The sequence below is a fragment of the Petaurus breviceps genome, unplaced genomic scaffold, assembly GCF_028583685.1.
Source record: "Petaurus breviceps papuanus isolate PSGF00001 unplaced genomic scaffold, PetGlider_PUasm1.0 90743, whole genome shotgun sequence".
Classification (NCBI taxonomy): Eukaryota; Metazoa; Chordata; class Mammalia; order Diprotodontia; family Petauridae; genus Petaurus; species Petaurus breviceps.
This window is the reverse complement of record NW_027187332.1, coordinates 11174972-11185632: the sequence shown is the minus strand read 5'-3', so window position 1 is coordinate 11185632 and position 10661 is coordinate 11174972. Positions and strand designations below refer to the sequence as shown.

General features: G+C 34.9%; 1 pseudogene; it reads right to left on the bottom strand.

Moving 5' to 3' along the window:
- Nucleotides 1-3188: 3188 nt before the first annotated feature.
- On the bottom strand, nucleotides 3189-4045 carry LOC138145656 (large ribosomal subunit protein uL18-like; annotated as a pseudogene).
- Between the last annotated feature and the right edge of the window lie 6616 nt (nucleotides 4046-10661).

The window sequence follows — 10661 nt, the reverse complement described above, 5'->3', positions numbered from 1 at the left end:
CCAGTGATTCAGTCCCCTGAGGCCTATTTCGGCTACTCTGTGCTGGTGCGACCCATGACGGACTATGCCCCTCATCCAGCATGGTGTGATAGACCCTTCTTCTTCATCTTCCTGGTTGTCTTGAGCTGTAGATTTGTTTTTCTCTGTCATTTTGTGGGTTCTATAGCTGTAGAATTTGTTTAGAATCTTGAAGATATAATTCTTAATAACCACCTTAAAGATGCAGATACAGAACCAAAAAGGTGAGTAATTTATGAGCATTTTTGCAAATAAAATGGAATTTGATTACCCTCCCAGGTGCAACAGCTCTTCTCAGAGAGCCCAGCTCTTCCAAGGTGATATTCTGGACCGTTGGCATAGGATCAGAGAAGACTATATTGGAGTATTCATTTTCCCCAGGAAAAGAAAACAAACAAAAGTAGGAGCAAATATAATTCTTTTGTGCATTTTCCCATCAGTTTTTGTCTGGGTAGATTAAATGTAATCACTGTTCTCCCTCTCTGTAATCCAATCCTCAACTCCCCCCAAGAACTAGAGGCAAGATTAAGTCTTCATTCCAAGTTCTATGCCAAATTTAGGAACAATTTGCCATTCTGTCCTCTTTTTAATGATAAGAATTTCTAATTACTTGCTGCTATGCTATTACTGTTTTTCAGTCATATCTGACTCTTTGTAAACCTGTGGATCATTATTTTTGTCCATAGGACCTTCTTGAAATAAAATATGGCCCACAGGAGTTACATGGCTTTTCCGAGGCCTAACAAGTAATAACTATCAAAGACATCTGGTCCATTCCCCGTAGTGTGACTGTCCTTGGTCATTATCATGTTGGAACCCAGTTCTTCCTGGCCTCACAGTTGATTCTCTTCTTGTAGCACCATTCTCCTTATAGACAATGTTCACAATACTGACAGTTAAGTTCTGAATTGCAAAATATAATGAACTCTTCATGTAGAAGACAGAAGAAAAACATTTATTCAGACACTAGAAAGCCAAATCCCAACACCAGAAAACTGAATCCATCATAGCAACAAAGAAATCTTTACACAATAACACTGTAGAGGGTAAAACCTTCCAAAACCTTCCCACAAACAAACATTGGCAAGCCTAGCTATCTCTTTGCCTGCATCCTCTCTCTCCCACCATACTAACTGCTGTGACTCCCAACTTCCTTTCATCTCAGCTCCATCCTTCAGCAAACTCCTCCTACCACAGGCTCCATGTGATTATATTTGGCCTAGTAAGGGGCAGGGAAGACCTTCAGATTCCCGTTACCATTACACTCCTCTACTCCATGATGTTTTTAAAATATAACAAAATCTCAGTAGTGACAATATTTTCACTACTGAGTGAAAATTCTCCTTTTCAAAATGGCTGGAAGATATTAGGGGCATCAATGAAAACAATATTAGTATTTTCTTAATGTTATGCCTTAAATTCCTGTTTCTGTCAAACTGTCCAAGGGGGAAGGCATAGTTTCTCAACTAAGTCACCTCTGCTATCCCTTCCCAAGTTTGTTATATATCTATGTATGGCAGGATATTGATAAGGATTGGACTTGTGATCTAATTATAATAGAGAATATCCATAGGAGGAAACATCTGTCTACCAATGTAAGCTGTCACTCTCTCTGAAATTATAATCTTAAGAGAGTTGCCTAGACAGTTTAGGAAACAATGAAGGGATCCCTAGGGGAAAAAGTCTAAAAAACCCAGGCCTAGCACACTGAGAGCTCAAGTAACTTTTCTTTGTCATTTAAGCAGGGTCTACAGTGTTCATATGGCATGATTTCAAAGTCCCTCACTATCCTGCTTGTCTTTCTCTGGATATTCCCCAGTTTATCAATGCACTTCCTAAAATGTGACTTTTTCAGTTGTGTCCAACTCTTCATGACTCCATTTGGGGTTTTCTTGGTAAAGATGCTAGAGTGGTTTCTCATTTCCTTCTCCAGCTCATTTAACAGATGAGGAACTGATCAAACAGGGTTAAGTGACTTGCCCAGGGTCACATAGCTAGTAAGAGGTTAGATTTGAACTCAGGAAGATGAGTCTTCATGATTCCAAGTTTAGTACTCTATTCACTGCGACACCTAGATGCCCCTGTGACACCATGAACTTAAAATAATACTGTATATATTGTTTGGTTAATGAAGAGTACCGCAGGACTAATCACCTCCCTCTTCTCTTAATGAATCATAAATTTGTATCAGTTTTCTTAGCGGCCATATCCTATTACTGATGTATGTTGTGGTATAGTCCTAAAACATACAGATCTTTTTCAGAATAACTATTGTCTAAACATGCCTTTTATCTGTGAAGTGAATTTTTGAAACCAAGTGTATGATGATATTTATTCCTATTAGATTTTCTCTTATGTAATTTAGTAGAATATTCGAGACTTTTATGATTTATTTTTGGACTCAAACTTTCTCATCCAACATCAACTTTGTGTCATTTATAAACTTGATATAGATAGATGGCATGTATGTCATCTATTCAAGTTACTGATTAAATTGTTAAAGAACAGAAATGAAACAGATTTCTGAGGTATTTTATGGGAGACCCCTTTCAAGGTGACCTTTTAATCTGGGCATTCAACCAATTCCAAATCCATCTCACTCTCCTGTTTGTCTGACCTGTTTATTTTCAAAAAAGAATAGCATGAAATACTTGGTTAAAACCTTTTCTGAAATAGAGGAATATTGCATCTATCTCTTCTATCAACATAGTAACTATCAAAAGAGGAAATGTCTAGCATGACTTGTTTTTAATGAAATTGTGTTAGCTCTTTTGGGATCATCAACTTTTTTTTTCTAAATGTTCACAAACTTTCCCTTTAATGACACATGATCAAATTATGTTGAGAATCAAGTTCAAGGTTATTGGCCTGTAATTTGTAGATATGCTTTCTCTTTTTATATACAAATGATATTCATCCATCACCAATCTTGTGGTACTTTCCTGTTTGCCCTGATCTTTCAAAGATTTTTGAGTATGGCTCAACAATTACCTTTGATCATCTTTCCATGCCCAAAAATATATCTGGACCTAGAGAACTGAACAAATCAAAGGATTTTAGAAGCTCGCATATTATCTTAGCTATCAATTCCTTCCTTATTTTTTTGATGTTCAATAAGTTTATTGTCCTAATCTGAAAATCTTCATAGAAAATTGCAGATTTTTGATGTTTTAACTATCAGATGCCTACTCCTGGGCTCTGAAGAAAGTAATTTTCTTCTGAGCAACCCGATCTTTCTTCTGGGAGACATTTTGGGGGCACGCATCTTTTCTAACTTCTCTTGGGTTTATTTTCATACCCTGAATTCTCCCATATACCAGCACGAGCTTTCTTGTACATTTCTTCCATCATGTCAGGAGTTACATTGTTCTTTATGTACTGTAAAAATTCCTTTTTATAAGCATCTTCATCTTCTTCCATGAGATGATGCATATAATTTGCAACATTTTGACCCATGATGTAATTATGATGGACATCAGCATTGAATTATTTGCTTTCTGAATCATATCCAGGGAAGTGTTTGGTACTGTGAGGAACAGAAAGACCACCATCCACAGCTCCCTTATGGACCCCAAAGACTGTTTCCTGTGGAAATTGTGGCAAGAACTGCATCCAGGTAGCATGTAAAAGCACCAGGATGACTACCAGTGCTTTCCACATTATATTCATCTCCAGTTACTTCCACCTAACCTTCCCAGATCTTGTCCATGCCAAATCTGTTAAGAACCCTGTGGGGCAGCAGCAGGCCTGCAGTAAGTGGCAGCATAATTTGTAAGGCCAACCTTCACACCACACTTCAGTTACTCATGGGTATAAGCTGCACAGACAACCATATCCCCTTCTATATGGGCATAAGCAATCTGGCAGATGATATCTCTTAGTGATGTGGACTATGTTACACTTGTTTTTATCTTGGATTACTAAGTGTTTCCATGCATAATAATCGGTTTTTCCCTCACCTTCTCCAGAATTTCACTTGGTACCTCTTGAAGTAGGCCTTATTCTTGACAACTTTAGCAAACCCCATCCTGCAGATTAAGACCCACATCCTTGGCACAGACCTGCAGGTCTCGCAGCACTAGGGGGAAAAAGGCTATCAACTCCTTATTAACCATTTTTATTTTACTTTATGTCAGATACTGTGTGAGGTATTTGGTATACAAAGACAGAAATGAAATAATTTCTTCCTTTAATGAGTTTGCACTTTATTGTGGGAGACAAAATATACAGATAAAGACATATGCAAAATGATTTCAAGGTAAATCTTCTGTATGGTTCTAATTCATAGAAGTTTTTATTGTTTTCTTATACTGGAAAAAAAATTCTGCTTCCCTGTTATTTCTACCCTCTAAATGTAGTTCTTTATTCTTGGAGGTCAAGTAAAAGAGATATATTTGAACGCTGTTTAAACAGAATGACCCAAGTGAAGATAATCCATTTAGTCTTAAAAGAATTCTTACACTTTTTATTAATCACGTGTGAGTCATTGTAGGTTCCCAATGATTATCTCAAAGTGGAACAAATGTAGGCTTCTGGATTCTAGGAAACTGTACTCATGATAGAAATGTTCAACGTAAAATCTTACAGCTATAAAGAATCTTTGAGAACATTTGATCCAATACTCTTATTTAACAGATAAGGAATCAGAGGCTCAGATATCTTAACTACTACTTCTGGGCTCTTTCCTCCATACAGTAGTGTCTGCTATAGCAAAGTCTCCCACAAATATTCATTTTCTTTGAAATTTAGAAAGTTTTCTTGTTGTTGTTTCTAAACCAAGGTACTTAATTTGATACCCCATGTATTAACTAAAGATCCCATGAAATAATTGTGAATGCAGGATTGAGTTAGTTATCCATGAACTAGTGAACATAAGAGAAGTAATTCAGAGTCAACATTTAATTCCAAAAAGCAATTTATCTACAGCCAAAAAAAAGCAAAGTTCCACTCCGGAGAGTTGTGTTTTCTCCATACTTTTATTAGCAATGATGGACATACAATATGCAGTACTGAAAGTAAAACTTGATATTACCCACACCATAGACATTGCTAGCAGTCTTAAACATTTATTTTTTTGTGGTTTTAATCAATCTTCACAACTTTTTGGTTATCATTGCTTATGACCTAAAATAAGTACAAACATCTTTGCCTGTTTTAGTGAATTTCACTGAAAATACTAGGAAGCCTATGTTGCATGTGAAGCATTTGTTTTTCTTTTAACTTTAACCTTGAGTGATTCCCATAAATGAAATAATGCATTAAATGAAACAATACAATATATAAGAAAATTTCATTATGAAAATAATTGAATAATTTATCTCAAAGATCATTATATAGAATGTTAGAAAATCAGAGCATTTTGTTTAATGCTTGTTATTTGTTAATATCTTTTGTCTTTTGGGAGAGTAGAGAACACTGCTAATGATATTTCTTAAACCAGATTACCCTCTGTCAAAAAGACAGGTCATGAAATGTCTTTTTAGGAGATTTGTATGCCCTGGTCCATACATAATGTTCTTTGCTTGCCAATTTCTATTTGGGATCTGTTGACAATAATCACAGAACTTTTGACTCCCCCAAGGTCAATAGACACAAGAAAAAACTGCCTCATTGCCATGAGTAATACAAGTTGTTTTCTTTATTTTTTTTGTTGATTTTTTATAGTTGTGATTTTTTTAAAGGATAGATATATGTTTGAGAATTTTAATATTGCTCACAGCAAAGCCATTGCTTACAGTATTGAAACGTTAACTTTGGGGGTGAGAATGAAAGTTTTTGCATAAGACATAAACAAAGTATTCATTTTCATCTGTTTTAAAGTTAATAACCATCCTGTCACTTGGTCTCTGACATATTTCTGGATACTCTGGATTGATGATATTAGCATGTGAAAGACATTCCCATTTAAGAGAGACAACTTAATATTTTGCTTTACATATTTATGAGGAATTTATTAAGCTGTTTAGATTTTTAAAAAATCACTTAGGGCTAAATTAAGTTATTGGCCACTGGTTTTGGGGTAAATAGACAAATGCTATTATAACCATCTCTAAGAAATTGTCTGCCTTTATATGTTATTATCAGTGAATATTATTTTAAGTAGGTGGGCTGTTGTTGGAACATGTGAAATCTTTTTGCTCTCTGAAGATATTCTGGTGTTATTTGTCATTATAAAATTACCTCACACAGATTAGTATTTTTTGGATAGGTTGGAAGTAAAAAAAGGTATTAAAAATGAACAGAACAATCCTTGTACAAACACTGTGAAGTCATTCTGGCAAGATGAACAGAATGTGTCTGTGTCATCACAAAGCCATAAATGCCAATTGAAAACTGAAAATTAATGTAATCTATATTGTTCCAAAGAACAACTATGTGTATGTATATATGCATGTACATACATATAGTCATATATGCCAACTGCATTAATTTGTTTTAGTTCCTCATTGACATATTCTTGATCAATATCAAAATTTTAAAGAGAATAATAAAAGAGGGGGCTTTGTGAAATTCCTCTTCCCTTGTGTCTGATAGGGTCTTAAGAATATTTTCTGGTAGTTCCCTGATATTTCCATCAATTATAAACTCTTCTCAAATTTTCCCCAGAACCTAACCTATTATTACTCCCTATTCCAGGTATTTGGAATCTCTAACAGACACTTAGTACTATCTCAAGTTGCCTTTATCAACTGCACTTAATTTCAATTTGCTGACAATACCCTCCTTTGCTTCTTATTCCAACATTTAACCTGTCTGAGAGATAACAGTTGCATCTGTTGAATCCATACTCTATAGGGAGTCTGATCTTTCCCCCACAAACCAGAATTGATCGCCCTTCTATAGGAGTGTGTTGCTTTAGAATGTACCATAGAATCCAAAGGCAATCTCAAAGGAAGAGCTCCAAAAATATTTTCAGAAATGGTAATATAGTTGTAATGTATAATGTATAGCACAGATATGCATATACATTTACATGTATATATGCATATATACACACATATATATACACACGTGCATATGTGGCATTCTAATTAAGTGTAGATGTTGGGGGAAATGTGCTCTATTTATAGACAATTCCATATATTGGAAACAATTATTTTACTTCAATGGATTTTGTTGTTAACTGAGTCTTCTTCAGCTGTTTGTCAGAGGTCGCTCAATGTCCTTTCAAGTCATTATACAAAGAGGCTCAGCACTTCTCTTTATTAGGATAACAGTTCACATTAATTATAATCATTGACCATTGACTGAATGCGACACTCCTTAATAAAATTTGACTTATCTCTTCCTCCTTATATGGTGTCATAGATATAACCTAATCACTGTATGCTGAGACATCTTTTCATGACTGGGAAATCAGGGACTGTAGATCAGCAACTTTACTAATATGAGGGAAAAACAAAAGGTATAAATGAAATGTCTACATTTTCTGGATTGTTCATAATTACTTTTTCTCTGGCCAGAGGCATCTTAGAAATTCATTGATATGAAACTCTTCTTGGAAGATTAGGGCTTTTAAAAAATCCAACAACATTCTGGGTTCCTTTCCAGAGTATGAGTGATTTGTTTTTCTATTTGGCCAAAAGAAAATGACTGATATTCTTTAAAGTATTTTCCCACATAAAAATCAATAATTTGAGTAGAGAGACTCCTAAAGTGTAGTCTGTGTAGGATATCTAAGTCTATTAGGCAAGCAGGGGAATAGGGAGAGTACAAAGATACTCAAGAAAAACTTAGGACATAATGGAATGTGAGTCAACCACAACCACAATAATCATTAGATCTGTTAGTAGCTAAATTAAAATTGATAAAAATTCACTAAATCCCACCATGTAACAGTGTCATCCTTCAACCCAGGTTTACCCTTCCTTATATGGCTTAAAAAAATAAAGCAACCAGTGCCTTTAGCTGGTAGACATGGGAGAATAATTTGGAAATACATGCATGCTACATCATATTATGTGTTCTATTAACATAGCAGGATTTGAATTTTCTCTATTTTAGTGGTTGATATGAATGTTCCATTGGGTTACTGTATAATTCAAATTTAACAGGGTTTTCTTTCATCAAAAGAAAAATCTTAAAATATAAAAAGTACAACATAGCAACGTATCCTTTTTGTTTAAAATGGTTTCATGCTGTTTATATTTGCAGGAGGAATGTGTTATTTTTTCACGTAGACTATTCCCCAAATAAAAGAAACATTTTTTCTTTTAAAATAACCTTCATATTTTAAAGCAATGTGATAATCAGATACCTTTTGAGCATTCAGATCTGGTATTTGAGGTGTTAATAAGATATATACTACCATACATATAATTTCTCTATTCAACAGATCTCATTTCAGGCTCATGAAAGGAGGGAAGGGGATTGAGGATTGCAACAGATACATGAACCAGACCAGAATTATTCTATTACCAAAGACTGAGAATAAATGTTGCTACACTAATCAGGGTAAATGTAATATGAGCAGTCAATGCCAAGCATCCAGCTCCACTTGTGTCTAAAGTGCTTCCACCATCTGTTTGATGGATTTGCTTGACGTCACTGAGGTTCATCTCATCTGGAATCCCTGTGGAGGCAAAAAGAAAAAAAAAGAAAATACAAGGTTATAGATTCCATCTTTGTTATCAACCACATAATGCATCCCAGAACAACTCCAAGGATACAGAACAAAGAGGCTATTTGGGTTTGGCAATTTACTCTAAGTGTTATCACCCAACTCCAACTTCTCAGTCAGTGGCACATAAGAAGACTTGAATTGGAAGAAGCAGTCTCTTAAGAGATCGTTCTAAGAAACACGTTAAGAGGAAACATTCAGTCTCTTTGGAGTGCTGCTTTAGTAACATGGAAAGTAAATGGAAGGAAATACAGTTTCCATAAACATCCAGGGGTGAGGGTCCAATGTACCAGGAAAATGGCTAATGCTGAAGGGTGTAGCAATAGTAGTTGCTTAGCTGAAGGCATCAAAGCAAAATATGTTGAAGTAAAACTACTGCCCCAAAGGATGGGGAAAAAATCCAGAAACTTTTGGGCATCTTTCTAAATTAGTTTGGGAAAAACAAAACAAATGAGGCTCCTTATTGGAAAATAATTAGATACTTGTCATTCACTTAACTTCTAACATATGTACAAAAACACAGCACTTGGTATCAAACTATAGATTTCATTGAATGATTTACTATCTATGTGTCTAAATATAATCCTCCAGTGTGGAGATCCTTGATGAGCGTATCTCACGGCATGATATTATCAATCAAAATTAACAAGTTTAATTTCAGTGTTACTACAGGCAACAAATATTGACATTGTAATTACAGTGAGGATCAAAAAATGGTTCATATAAGGAAAGTCAATATTTATGTAATTAGGTCAATACATATATATAATTCAGAAGCTAAGCTCTATTACATCCAGGAATGTGAGCATTATAAAGAAGTTCAGTTCTACCAATCTGACATATTGATTTTACAGTGTGAGTTCTTGCATTATTATTCATTGTTTGGGTACTTGTTTCACCCTTCTGTGTCATTATGTAAAATGAATAAACTAATGATTCATTGGGTTATAGGAACTAGAGTGGTATATAAATATTTTAGTCGTGGTTTTATATCTTGTTAAGCTAGAGCTTTAACAAGGAGCTATGGGGACTCTAGGAAATTTCTTTATTTTTCAAGGTAACTACTAGGTTTTATGCTCTTAAAAATTCTCTTTTTCCCTCCTAAGCAGTGGGAGAGTGTCTGAACTGGATGCATACATAGCTCATTCTTGTACCTCTCTGATCCATTTAAAATGAGAAATAAAATAAAATAAAATGAATTACCCCCAAAATCTGTTAGACACATCTTCCCCCCACCCTTTCTTCTCTCCTTCCTGACTTTATTGAGATGGCACAACAGGTGATTGGGCTTTCAGATTTATTAAGCAACTTGTAATTGCTCAGGATTTACCAAAATTACCTGCCTAAATAAAATGCAGCTAGAAAATAAATGAGGCACATTCAAAATGGTCTGATGAATCTTAGTGAGTAATAAGTCCCTTTGGCCTTGTGGGTGTTCTGCAATTCAGTATAGGTTAAGGTAATTTTATATAGAGATTTTTTTTGTCTTCTCTTCAATATTCTTATTAATAAAAAAAAACTGAGCCTTGAAAGAACTTGTATGAAACCCTTCTTAAAAATGCAGAATTCCCCTGAGGGTATTCTTACACATGGTCATATACCTCAGTTTCTTCATCTATTAAATGAGAAAAATAATAGCACCTAACCTCCCAGGGTTGTTGTGAGAATCAAATGAAATAATAATTATAAGGCACTTAGCACAATGTCTGGCCCTTAGCAAGCACCATATAAGTGTTAGTTGTAACCATTTATTATTATGTAGTAGATGGAGAGTTGGTCTTGGAGTCTGAAAGCCCCTGGGATACTGGAAAGTCACTTAACCTCTCCATGCTGCTCTTCCCTCCCACCTCCAATAATTCCGAATGACTATTTGCTCATATTCATTGAAATAAGAAGTTTTCTCACAGTAAAACTCCTCTCCTTTCCCCCTTTAAATGAAATAACAAGTCTACCTAAAGAAGAAGAAGAAGAAGAACAAGAAGAAGAAGAAGAAGAAGAAGAAGAAGAAGAAGAAGAAGAAGAA